Source organism: Solanum tuberosum, unplaced genomic scaffold, assembly GCF_000226075.1.
Source record: "Solanum tuberosum cultivar DM 1-3 516 R44 unplaced genomic scaffold, SolTub_3.0 scf00020, whole genome shotgun sequence".
Taxonomy (NCBI): Eukaryota; Viridiplantae; Streptophyta; class Magnoliopsida; order Solanales; family Solanaceae; genus Solanum; species Solanum tuberosum.
In genome coordinates this window covers 786,330-797,307 of record NW_006238946.1, presented here as the reverse complement: position 1 = coordinate 797,307, position 10,978 = coordinate 786,330, and positions in this window count along the sequence as shown.

The window sequence follows — 10,978 nt, the reverse complement described above, 5'->3', positions numbered from 1 at the left end:
TTTTTTAAAAAAATATCGAATTAACATAATCTAATTTAACTTTAAAAATTAGTCAAATTGACTTTCGAAAAGCGCAACATGACAAATAAAAGTGGACAGAAGGAGTAATAGATAAGGCATTAAATTTTTTTAAAAATCATAAAATAAAGTGAAAAATTGGGCCGGGTTACTCGTTTGGGTGGACCATCACCTTTATTGCACAACTATCTAATTTCCATGGTATTTTACTTATATTATGGAAGCCAAATTATGCTGAAAGTAATAAGTAAATTACTAAATCCCCCTCTCGCACTAATCTCTCTTTCACCAGTATATTTCAATTGGTTCGGTACTTAGATACAAGATTTCAATTTTATGAGTTAAAAGTTCAAACATAATGTATGTTTTTATAATCATTCAAACATGCTATTTGTAATTTTAATCGATAACTACACAATTTTTTCCTTGCATCAAAAGTACTCCATTCAAATAAACTCAGTGCTTGAACACTCCATTTGCGATTAGCATAGTTGCAATAAGTTTCATCTCAACTACACACTTCAACTTGTCAACATCACGTACTGCATTAGGAGCACTTCGTATAATCTTTTTATTATTTTTCAAATTGGCTAAACTCTCACAAATAATGCAATAGCATATAATCATTCACCTATCAATTAATTAATCTTTATTTAGTCCTAATTCATACAGTGTATCTAGTCATGTTATGATTAACAAAGTACTGAATTATTGTGTTGAAATTAGAATATTATAAGAACCTTTGAATAGTCTATTGCTTTGATAACGACCCGATGTTCATTAATGAAATGTTGACTTAAAAGTGATATATTGTTAGTCCAATTTTATGTATTAGTAATTGGTAGTAAGTTGTGCCAATGTTAGGAGGAAAGATTTGTAGAATATAAAGTTGAAGACATAGTAAAGTTAAAAGGTTGATAAATTACCGAGCAATTTATTTCTTTATTTAACGTTAGTAACATTCAAAACTTGACTCAAATATATACATATATCAACAGTTGAGAATATACTTAAATAAATAAAAACGTCTTTGCTTTAATTATCAATTTAGGCATTTTGATGAGATGATACACAAATTCAATATAGTATCATAAAAGAAAATATATCTCACTGCCACAAGTAATAGAAAATAAAAATGAATATATTTATTATGTTTATAAAATCCCTCTTCGCTATTTAAGGAATTTTTTTTTGAAAGCTTGACTGAGAAGGAAAATAAGAAGCTATATATTGCATTCATTACTAGGGATGCTTGTAGCATATAAAAAACAAAATTTTAAAATAACACAATGTATATAAAGTAGGCCCTTGTTTTTGGTTAATCGCTTTCTAGTTTCTAGGTTGAGGAATATGCATACGGTTTTGGTTTTCCATATTTGTATTTTCTTTCATTTTTAATACATAGGTCGAAATTTTGGTTAATTAAACTTCAACAGCTTGTTTGACCTGTCTAAAATATTATTGAGATTCTTTTTAAATAATATTATTAGCATTTATTTGTTGTATGTATATATCTATATGGTCTCCTAGTAGGATGGTTACTGCTAGAATAAGACCAGTCTAACATAAGACAATTTGTATATGTGAGGTTATATGAACACTAGGCCAACATTATATTTATTAAATAATTTACAAATTTACATTTAAAATATAGTTTATTCATTTACAAATTTACCTTTAAATAATAAAGGTCAATGATTAAAATAAAATAGTAAGTAGTTAAGTGTTGTGCTACTTAGGGGTACAAAATCGAACCAAATCGCAAATCGAGTCAAACCGAAAAAAAAACCCGACTAGTGGTTTAGTTTGAGTTGGTTTGGTTTGGTATTGGAAAAAAAAACCCGACTATATTTGGGTTGGTTTGGTTTTAACTAAAAAAAACCAACCCGAGACCAAACCAACCCGACATTATATATGTAATTTTAAAATTTTATTTTATACATAAAAATATTTACTTTGATATAATTTTAAAATATTTCTTATACTATTTTATAGTTTTTATCTTTTAATATAGTCCAATAAAGATTATAGTTCATAGATGTTGATAATTATAATAAAACTTAAATCAAAATTAAATTAATATTAATGCAAAAAGAAAATCAATTCAACACTAAGAATGACAATAATATTGATTATTTGTTCTTTAGTTTTACATTGATTTAGACAAATTAAAATACATAATCTAATTTTAATTTTTCTTAAATATTCAGTAATGTTACTAATACTTATTAAACTTATTTTTAGCATGATTTAGACTTTTAAATTATGATCATTTTCATTATGACTTTGCAATATTTATTTTATATGATGATTTCATTATTATTTTTTATTGAGTATTCTAGTGTCATCAGTACTCATCTCATATTTTGTATTATTTTCTTAAGAAACACCTTAGATAATTGTATTTTGGTTGAACTAAAGAAATATTTGGAGCACAGGTTAATTATATGTTTGTATGCAAACTTTACCCAAAAAATCCAAAAATCTAGAGAAAAAATTCGAGGTTTATTAGTTTGGTTTGATTTATAAATTTAAAAATTCGACACAATGGTTTGGTTTGGTATTTGAAAAACCCCGACTCAACCCAAGGTTGAAAAATCCGAATTTTATTAGTTTGGTTTGGTTTATAAATTTTAAAAATTTGCACAAATAGTTTGGTTTGATATTTGAAAAACCCAAACCAACTCGGTCTTGTACACCCCTAGTGCTACTCTTATATGAGAGAGGCAGGGGCCGGGTTAGTCTCCTCTTCTCATCTTCTCCTTATTTAGTAGACTTTATGTATCTCATTTTATGTGGTACCGTTTAACTTCATAAAATGTTTAAGAAAAAATGGAATAATTTTGAGATTTATGGGCGAAAATACTTCTTGACTATTCGTGTCACTGTAAATTATAAAGAAAATTTAAAATTAAATTACTTTTAATTATTGAAATGTGACACTTTTTTAGATGAACAAAAATAAATGTATGCACATAAATTGGGAGGGATAAAGTATTATTTAGCATCTGTGTAGTATCTTAATCTTCATTTTTACTACTCCATATTGCTTTATTTATTTTGTTTATCTTTCTATTTTGATATCATTATTTTTCTTTTAATTCTGCTTCGATTATATATCGATCTTCTAAGTCGAAGGTCTATAATCATAAACAACCTTTCTACCCCATAAAAATAGAGGTAAGATCTGTGTATATTTTATCCTCTTCGAATTCTATTTGTAAAATTATATTATATTAAGATCTGTGTATATTTTACCCTCTTCGGATTTCACTTGTAAAATTATATCAAATATGTTGTTGTTGTAGTTGAATGCTTGCAGATGATTTTCTTAATCCCATTCAATGAGTTTTAGAATAACTAAAATTATTCATTTTATGGAAAATTTCATTACAATCCCAACTATCCCATTGGCAATTGGAAACTAAATCCTATTAAGTTACATGTGCTTTTTTTATTTGATTAAAATCCTACGAATATAGCTAAGAGTTGATTAACAATAATACGTACTTGGTCCTTGCCTAATTTTAATTATTCGGTAGTACAACATATCTCTTCCTAATTTTAATTATTCGGTGTACAACATATCTCTTCCTAATATAATTAGTTAGGCACTTCATTTTGATGAGAGGTGTTGCATAAATTAGGCATAAGACATAATACATAAAGATGATCCTTAACTTGGTTTCAGCGGATAACTGTGCTCTCCAATTTTGAGTGTGCACAAGTAGACACTTAAACTTGTATAAAATTGAACAAGTAGACACACGCGTCCTACTTGGCATAATACACGTAGGACGCCACTAGGACATAAACTTGCCATGTAGAACGAATGTGTCTATTTGTTCAATTTTATACAAGTTTAAGTGTCTACTTGTGTACACCCAAAGTTACAAGTCATAGTTATCAGCTGACGCCAAGTTAAAGGTCATGTTATCATGTATTATGCCTTTAGCATAATATCATTAAACAAGGGTAGAAAGAAGGCAGTTCTGAGTTGACGTCCAAAGAACGAGTTGTTGTCTCCTAATATCATTTTGACAATTTTCGACTCATGAATTAAGTATTTTATAGGATGAGAGTTGCGTTAGGTCCAAAGTAAACTTTACTAACAAGTTGTTAGTATTAAATCCATTTACATTCTTGAATCATCAACTCTAGGCATGCGAGAAATAGTAAGTATCTTATATTGATAGACAGAATGTACATATATTGTTATTTTCTTATACGACCTTCAAAAATATAAGATTTCCTAATGTTTCTACAATGACATTTCAATGTAATACTCCCATTGTTTTACGTAACTTATATGACACATATTTTCTTTTCATTTATCTAAAATATGTCATTTTTCTATAATGAGAAAAATTAATTTGAAAGTTTCTTTTACATCGTTAGTGAAAGGATTAATAGCGCTTTATAAATATCTAAGATTTGTTTTTCAGAAAAATATAGCCTATGTGAATTTATGTAAGACAGTTGATATGCCAGGATGTGAAGAATCAACTATGAAATGGCAGAAAAGTTCGTGGATTTTGTACCAAATAATATGGTACCAAATTGAATTAAAACTGCGGCTGCTACTTTTATTACTTAACCGTACTTGAATATATATATTATATTATATGATTATTAATTCCAACTGCTTGTACTGTAGTAGTTTTACTGCTATTTGCCAGCAAGCAGACATTATAATTTAAGTGACTTAAAATCTGAGAAAATAAAGTAGGATTTAGTGGGTCCATTATTGAACCTTGCATGTGACTTTAGCTTAGATATTATACCTTAGCTTAGATATTATACCCAATTGAATTTATTTTATGTATAATTTTTTAATTGAGTTGGTCATAATTTTTTATGATTTGAAAATTTAGCCCCTTTTATTTGATGAATGGGCATGCATTTTTCTTTTAGCTAGCTTGGAGACCACCTACTTAAATAAACTTTTTAACTTTTCACATGCAAATCAATATCAAAGTCCTCTTATTTGTGCCCAACACCGACTTACACCTCCATCAACACCAATTATTTTGCTTCAATTATTTTGGCTAATTGTTTCATCCTAATTAAGGGTCAAAGCGCTAGAGTATAGATTATCGGTTCATCATAATTTTGATTCAAATCTTGTATTTATTTTAATAAATTTTTAAGTTATATACAGTGGCGAAAGTCAGAAATTTTACTAAGGGTATTCAAGAATAATAGTGTGTGACTGTCAAAATAAAATAAAAAAATATTGTGCTATTTGGGGTTCGAACCCAAAACTCCTTTATTTGAATGGACACTCATTACCCACTGCTTTTGTCAAGAGTGTCTAACTTTAAATATAGAATTTCACACATATAAAAGAACAACTTTCACATATAACAAACACAAAAATCATATTTGTATGTTATAGATATAATTTGCATAATTGCGCTCCATAGCACACTTTGCTATGCTATTTCGCTATACATATATACAAAAGAAACAATTGTATAATTCGCTACCTCCTCTTCAGATTTGTATAATTTCGCTGGCAAATCATTTGTATAAATTATTGTCAGCCTCTTGTTTGTATAAATCGTTGGCATCCCCTCAATTCAATTTTATGTGTTTGTATATATGTATAAAATTTGAATTTGTATACAATTGAATCGAAATAAAACGTTTGTATATCAAATATCGCTCTCTCTCTCTCGCTTTATACACATAAATTATACATTATATTTTGTATAATCTGTGTTTGTATAAAGCGAAAAAGAGAGAAAGGCAAAAGAAAACTGGGTAGGAGAATATTTGTATTGTATAATTATAAGTGTATAGGACGAAGACATATGTTTTTGCATGTGTATATACAATTTTCTTTCGCTTTATACAAACAGAAACGCAATTTATATATTTCTATTTGTATAAAGTGAGAGAGGCGAGGGAGAGAGTGCGAGTGAGAGTTTAAGGGAGAGAGGCAACTGACAACAGTTTGCTACGGGGCACAATTAAATCAAACTGTAGTTATAACATTTAATTTGAATTGATAGTTTGCCATTATATACAATTTTATGTAATTTTCCAACGAAGGGTGTCCAATTAGACACCCTGGAATGGCTGTGGCTATGCCACTGATTATGCATGAACTATTAATTTTTTTTAAAATTAAAATTTTAAATTCATAAATTTCAATTTCTGATTCCATGTGCCTCTATCTCTTATCTACGTGGTAGATGGATTTAAAGGACTTTAGAGTTCATCTGATGTTAGTAGGTTTGGCTTGGGTTTAAACTTTATAAGCATATTCATATATTCAGAAAAAAGGAGCAAATAATTGAGTTCGAACTGTATGAATAAAATGAGTTATGATAAAATTTCGAAGTTGTACCTATAATTAATATTCAAAATTTTAATATGTCATCACTTTTTAATAGTGTTTCCAATTACTAGATGTGGCACCCAAAGTCTAATCTGGCCTGTTCGTTTGTGAATGGCTTATCGTGTTCTGTTATGTGTACTTTATATTTAGAAAATGGAACAGAATATGCCACCGACGCTTCCTTATTTGGGAGAGAAATCGAGCTTGTTTGACATTGCTAGTGCGAATTCAGAAATATTTATTTTGAGAAAAAAATATTATTAGTGTTTGATAAATCTATAAAACTGTTTTTAAATAAAAGTAGGAGCAGTTTTTCTGTTTTGGGAAAAAGCTAAAAAAATTGATTCTTAATAAAAAGCAGAAGCGCAGATAATTATTTTTTTCAAACTAAAATATCCCTTTGATTTATATATATTTATCAATATATCTCTTTATTAATTAATTAACATATCTCACATGTTTGGGAAGTTCAATTTAATAATTTTATTTTTTATTTTTATATAATAAATTATATATTTTATTTTACGTTTATGTATTATTATGTATTTATTATTTTGCATATTATTTTGCAAAATTACAAAAAAGACAACAACAATATTGTTGCAAGATTAGAAAAAGAAACTATTAAAGATTTCAACCCACCAAAATATGTATTATATTGATTGAAAATTTGAATATGAATATTTTAATTTAATAAAAATAAAAATTTAATTTATTTTTTTGTAATAAATGTTTAAACTAGTTTCTCTCTATAAAGATTTTTAATATTAAAAGTACATTAATACTTGCCATTTATTGCAATTTGAGTTTCAAAAGATTTTTAAAAAAAAGATTAGTCAATTACAATTTACTTATAAAAAATACTTATCAAACGAATTAGCCAAACACAAATTATTTATTTACAGAAGTACTTTTCTAAAAACGATTTTACAGAAGTGCTTTTGAAAATAATCAGTAAATCTTAGGAGCAATATTCTCTCACTAGTTTCAAGTTGTGTGACAAGATTCAAGCAAGAAAATTAAAATAGGTGTGAATTCAACATTAATTTCTTAATATTTGTTTAAAAACAACACGTATATAAAATAGGGAAAATTGTATGAAGTAACAAACTATTAATTCAAATTAAATGTTATTGTCATAGTTTATTTTATTTGTAATTCGCAACAAACATCCTATTTTTTTGTCATTTGATTCGATATAAAATGTATAAAATGTGTGTGTTTGTATAAAGCGAGAGAAAAGTGTATATACAAATATAAATACATATGTTTTCATCATATACACTTATAATTATACAAATTCAAATCTTATTATAACATTATAATGTATAAATGAATTTATACAAAACTGAACAATTTATATAAAATTGGATGTATTTAGAGAATTATACAAATCAAAAGTTTCATAGCAAATATAAAATTTGCTATGAAGCTCAATTATGCAAACTATAACTATAACATACAAATATGATTTTTATGTTTGCTATATGTGAAAGTTACTCAAAATATATGATTTTAAATAGATACTTAAAAAACATTAGTGGGAAAAGTTAACTGAGTAATTCTTGATGAATGAAGAAAAATAGGGATTAGTATCGTATATCTTTCGGCCTCAAAATTCGTTCGTCTTTAGCTATTAAAAAAATACGTGTCTCAAAATATTTGTCGTTATAGATGTGCAAGATAGTTTTTTTTATTCTTGATAGTAATTATTTTTGAAGAATATAAACACCTCAATTATAATATAAATGAATGAAATATTAAATGAACAAAGATCATTTCTTATGATATAAATAAAAATAAAGTAATAAAACATTCATTTTAGGTAATAATTTTTTTAAAAATATGTAAATAAAAAATACGACAAATATTTTAAGATCGAAGACCTAAAAAGAAAAGGGAAGGAAGAGAAACAATAGGGGGAAAGAGGTGTTGTGGACCCGAGAGGGAACAAATACACACACGGCTCGAGAAATACTAGACATATTTTGATATCATTCTAGCATACCTTTTCTACGCTAGCATGTCAAAAAAATATTTTGATATTATTTATTCCACACATATAATAAGGTTGTACATTGTACAACATTTATTATTTTCAAAAATTCATATTCTTTAATGTTGGGTAATGATGAGTCCCAAGTGATGGTTCGTGAATGCATCGAAGTATGATCGAACATGGTTTGTTTGATTAGTTAGGTTACTAATTAGTATTATTGACTAATATTATGATAAAAATAACTTTTAATGACAATAAATATATCTATTAACAAAAAGTACTAAAACCCTTATCGTCATTAGTTTATTATCATTTTGTCCAATATTGCTACAAGCTTTAAGGACATTTACAAAGACAACTAATTGCCGTTAATTAATTGCAAGCTGCCGTTAAAAATAATTTTTAATATAGTGTAACATATATGACAACTAATTCGAGCATACCTAATTAATAGTTTCGATCGTAGGGAGGATACATATGCATATACATATCCATGATTATCTATAAAAAGCTATTGCATTTCATCGAAAACAAAGCCTATATATTCTTTATCTTTCTCTATCACACAAGAAGAGATTTAGGAAAAAACAAGGAGCTAAGGGATAAGTAATAAAAATTGACCAACACAATATGTATGACATCTCGTAACATTTGCTTAATTCATCTAGTGTACCACTATTGTTACTTTTGCGCATAAAGGCAAAAAAGAGGTCCACAAAATAACTTATGGACAATCTATTAGGGTTTATATATATAGATACAAAATTAAATAAGAAGATTTGAGGGACTTTGACCCTTTGATCTCCACACCTGGATGTGTTCTTAAGTCAACAACTTATTTAATTAATAATGGACCACAGATTTGTGGTTCTAATTGACTAATATTGAGAAAGCAGAGCAAAAGTAACGAGCAAGAGTTTTGTGGTTCTAGTTTTTTTTTTTTTTTTTTTTTGGTTTCCGCCGGTGTTTGATACTCACTTTGAAACCCGATTAAATCTGAATTCGTGTTGGAAAGTCCCATATTGGAAGGTAAAACGCTTCCTAACAAAGGAGACTCGAGATTCGAATGTGAGACTTCTGATTAAAAATGGAGTACTGACCGCTCCATCATAACCTTTGTTGGATAGTTACAATACAAATCTAAAAAAGTTTGATAACAACATTAAAAAAAAGTTCGTGATAGGACGTTTTATTGCATTGACTATTTACCATACAAGTTTCTCAAAATCTTATGAGATCAATAGCTTTCAAACTTTTTATTGGCAAGAAAAATTAATGTAGTCAGTTTTTCTGAGAAGTTTCGACAGCTACTGACTAAAGGGCTATTGTTTTAGGGAAGACTAATCAGCCTGTGGAGGATTGAAGGATGGTCCAAGTTCAACTTGCATATATACAGCGGATTGGAGACGGAGTCAGAGACAAATCTAGAATGAATTTTGTGGGTTTAATATAATAAAAAATAATTTTAAGTGTATACTTACAAAAATAAAATACTAATTTTAAATATTGAATTCACCTGCTTAGTGATGTAGAAATTGGTAATGTATTCCATATTATGAATATGAATATCGTCAACAGTACTAACAAAGTTTTGAATTAAATATTCATTCAAAGTCATCTGATTTCACCTGACTTAAAATATAATTTTGAGCTCCATCGTCTTGAGATGTGACACAGTATGGTGGGGGCTGCTATTACGTTTACCTTTTCAGTGTCGCATTCTGAATTAATACAACGTACAACCTCCGATCACATACAGTTAGCCAGCCAGTGATGGGCACGTACAATTTGAAAACACGTAGGTTGGATTCTGTTGGCCACACATATAGACTATACTTGATGTCTTCAAATATATATATAACTTATGTTTTGAAAATACATACATACACATATAATTGGCGTACATCCAATTTTTACTTTAAACAGTTTGTCACACATACAATTACAATCAGATACAATATCCACACGATTTAAGTTAGAATAAGATTTTGTATGGACACGGCCGCACAGGTACAACATATTTTGTCATGCCTTAAAAAAATTGGTTATATTTTGCCTAAACGGACGCTAATAGCTCTATTTATGAAAATTCCTCATTTGGCACCATCGTTACAGATCAGTAGCACGTTCAAATTACAGTAATTCATAATTAATAATTCCTTATATATTTTGCGAAACGTTTAGTCATTTATCATCGATCAACCCAAGAATAGACTAATTATACACAAACAAAACGTTTATACAAACAAACAAACAAAAAATGTATTTGTTCAAATAAACAGTCATTGTCATTTCCTTTGCAATCTTTTTTTTTTCCTTTTCGATATTGTTTAGGAATGGGAAAAGGCTCAAATATGCTATTGAACTTTTAGAAAATGCTCATTTATGTCATCCGTTAAAAGTTTGGCTCATCTATGCCATTACCGTTTAAGAAAAGGCTCATTCATGCCATTATTTTTTAACAGTGGTTTTTGCAAAACCATTTTTTACACGTGGTCAATTATAATTCGGCCACGTCATTATTATTTTTTTATAAAAAAAAATTGAAATTCTGAACAAAAATTGAATTATAATTCGGCCACATCATTATTTTTTTTTAATTCAATTTTTGCAAT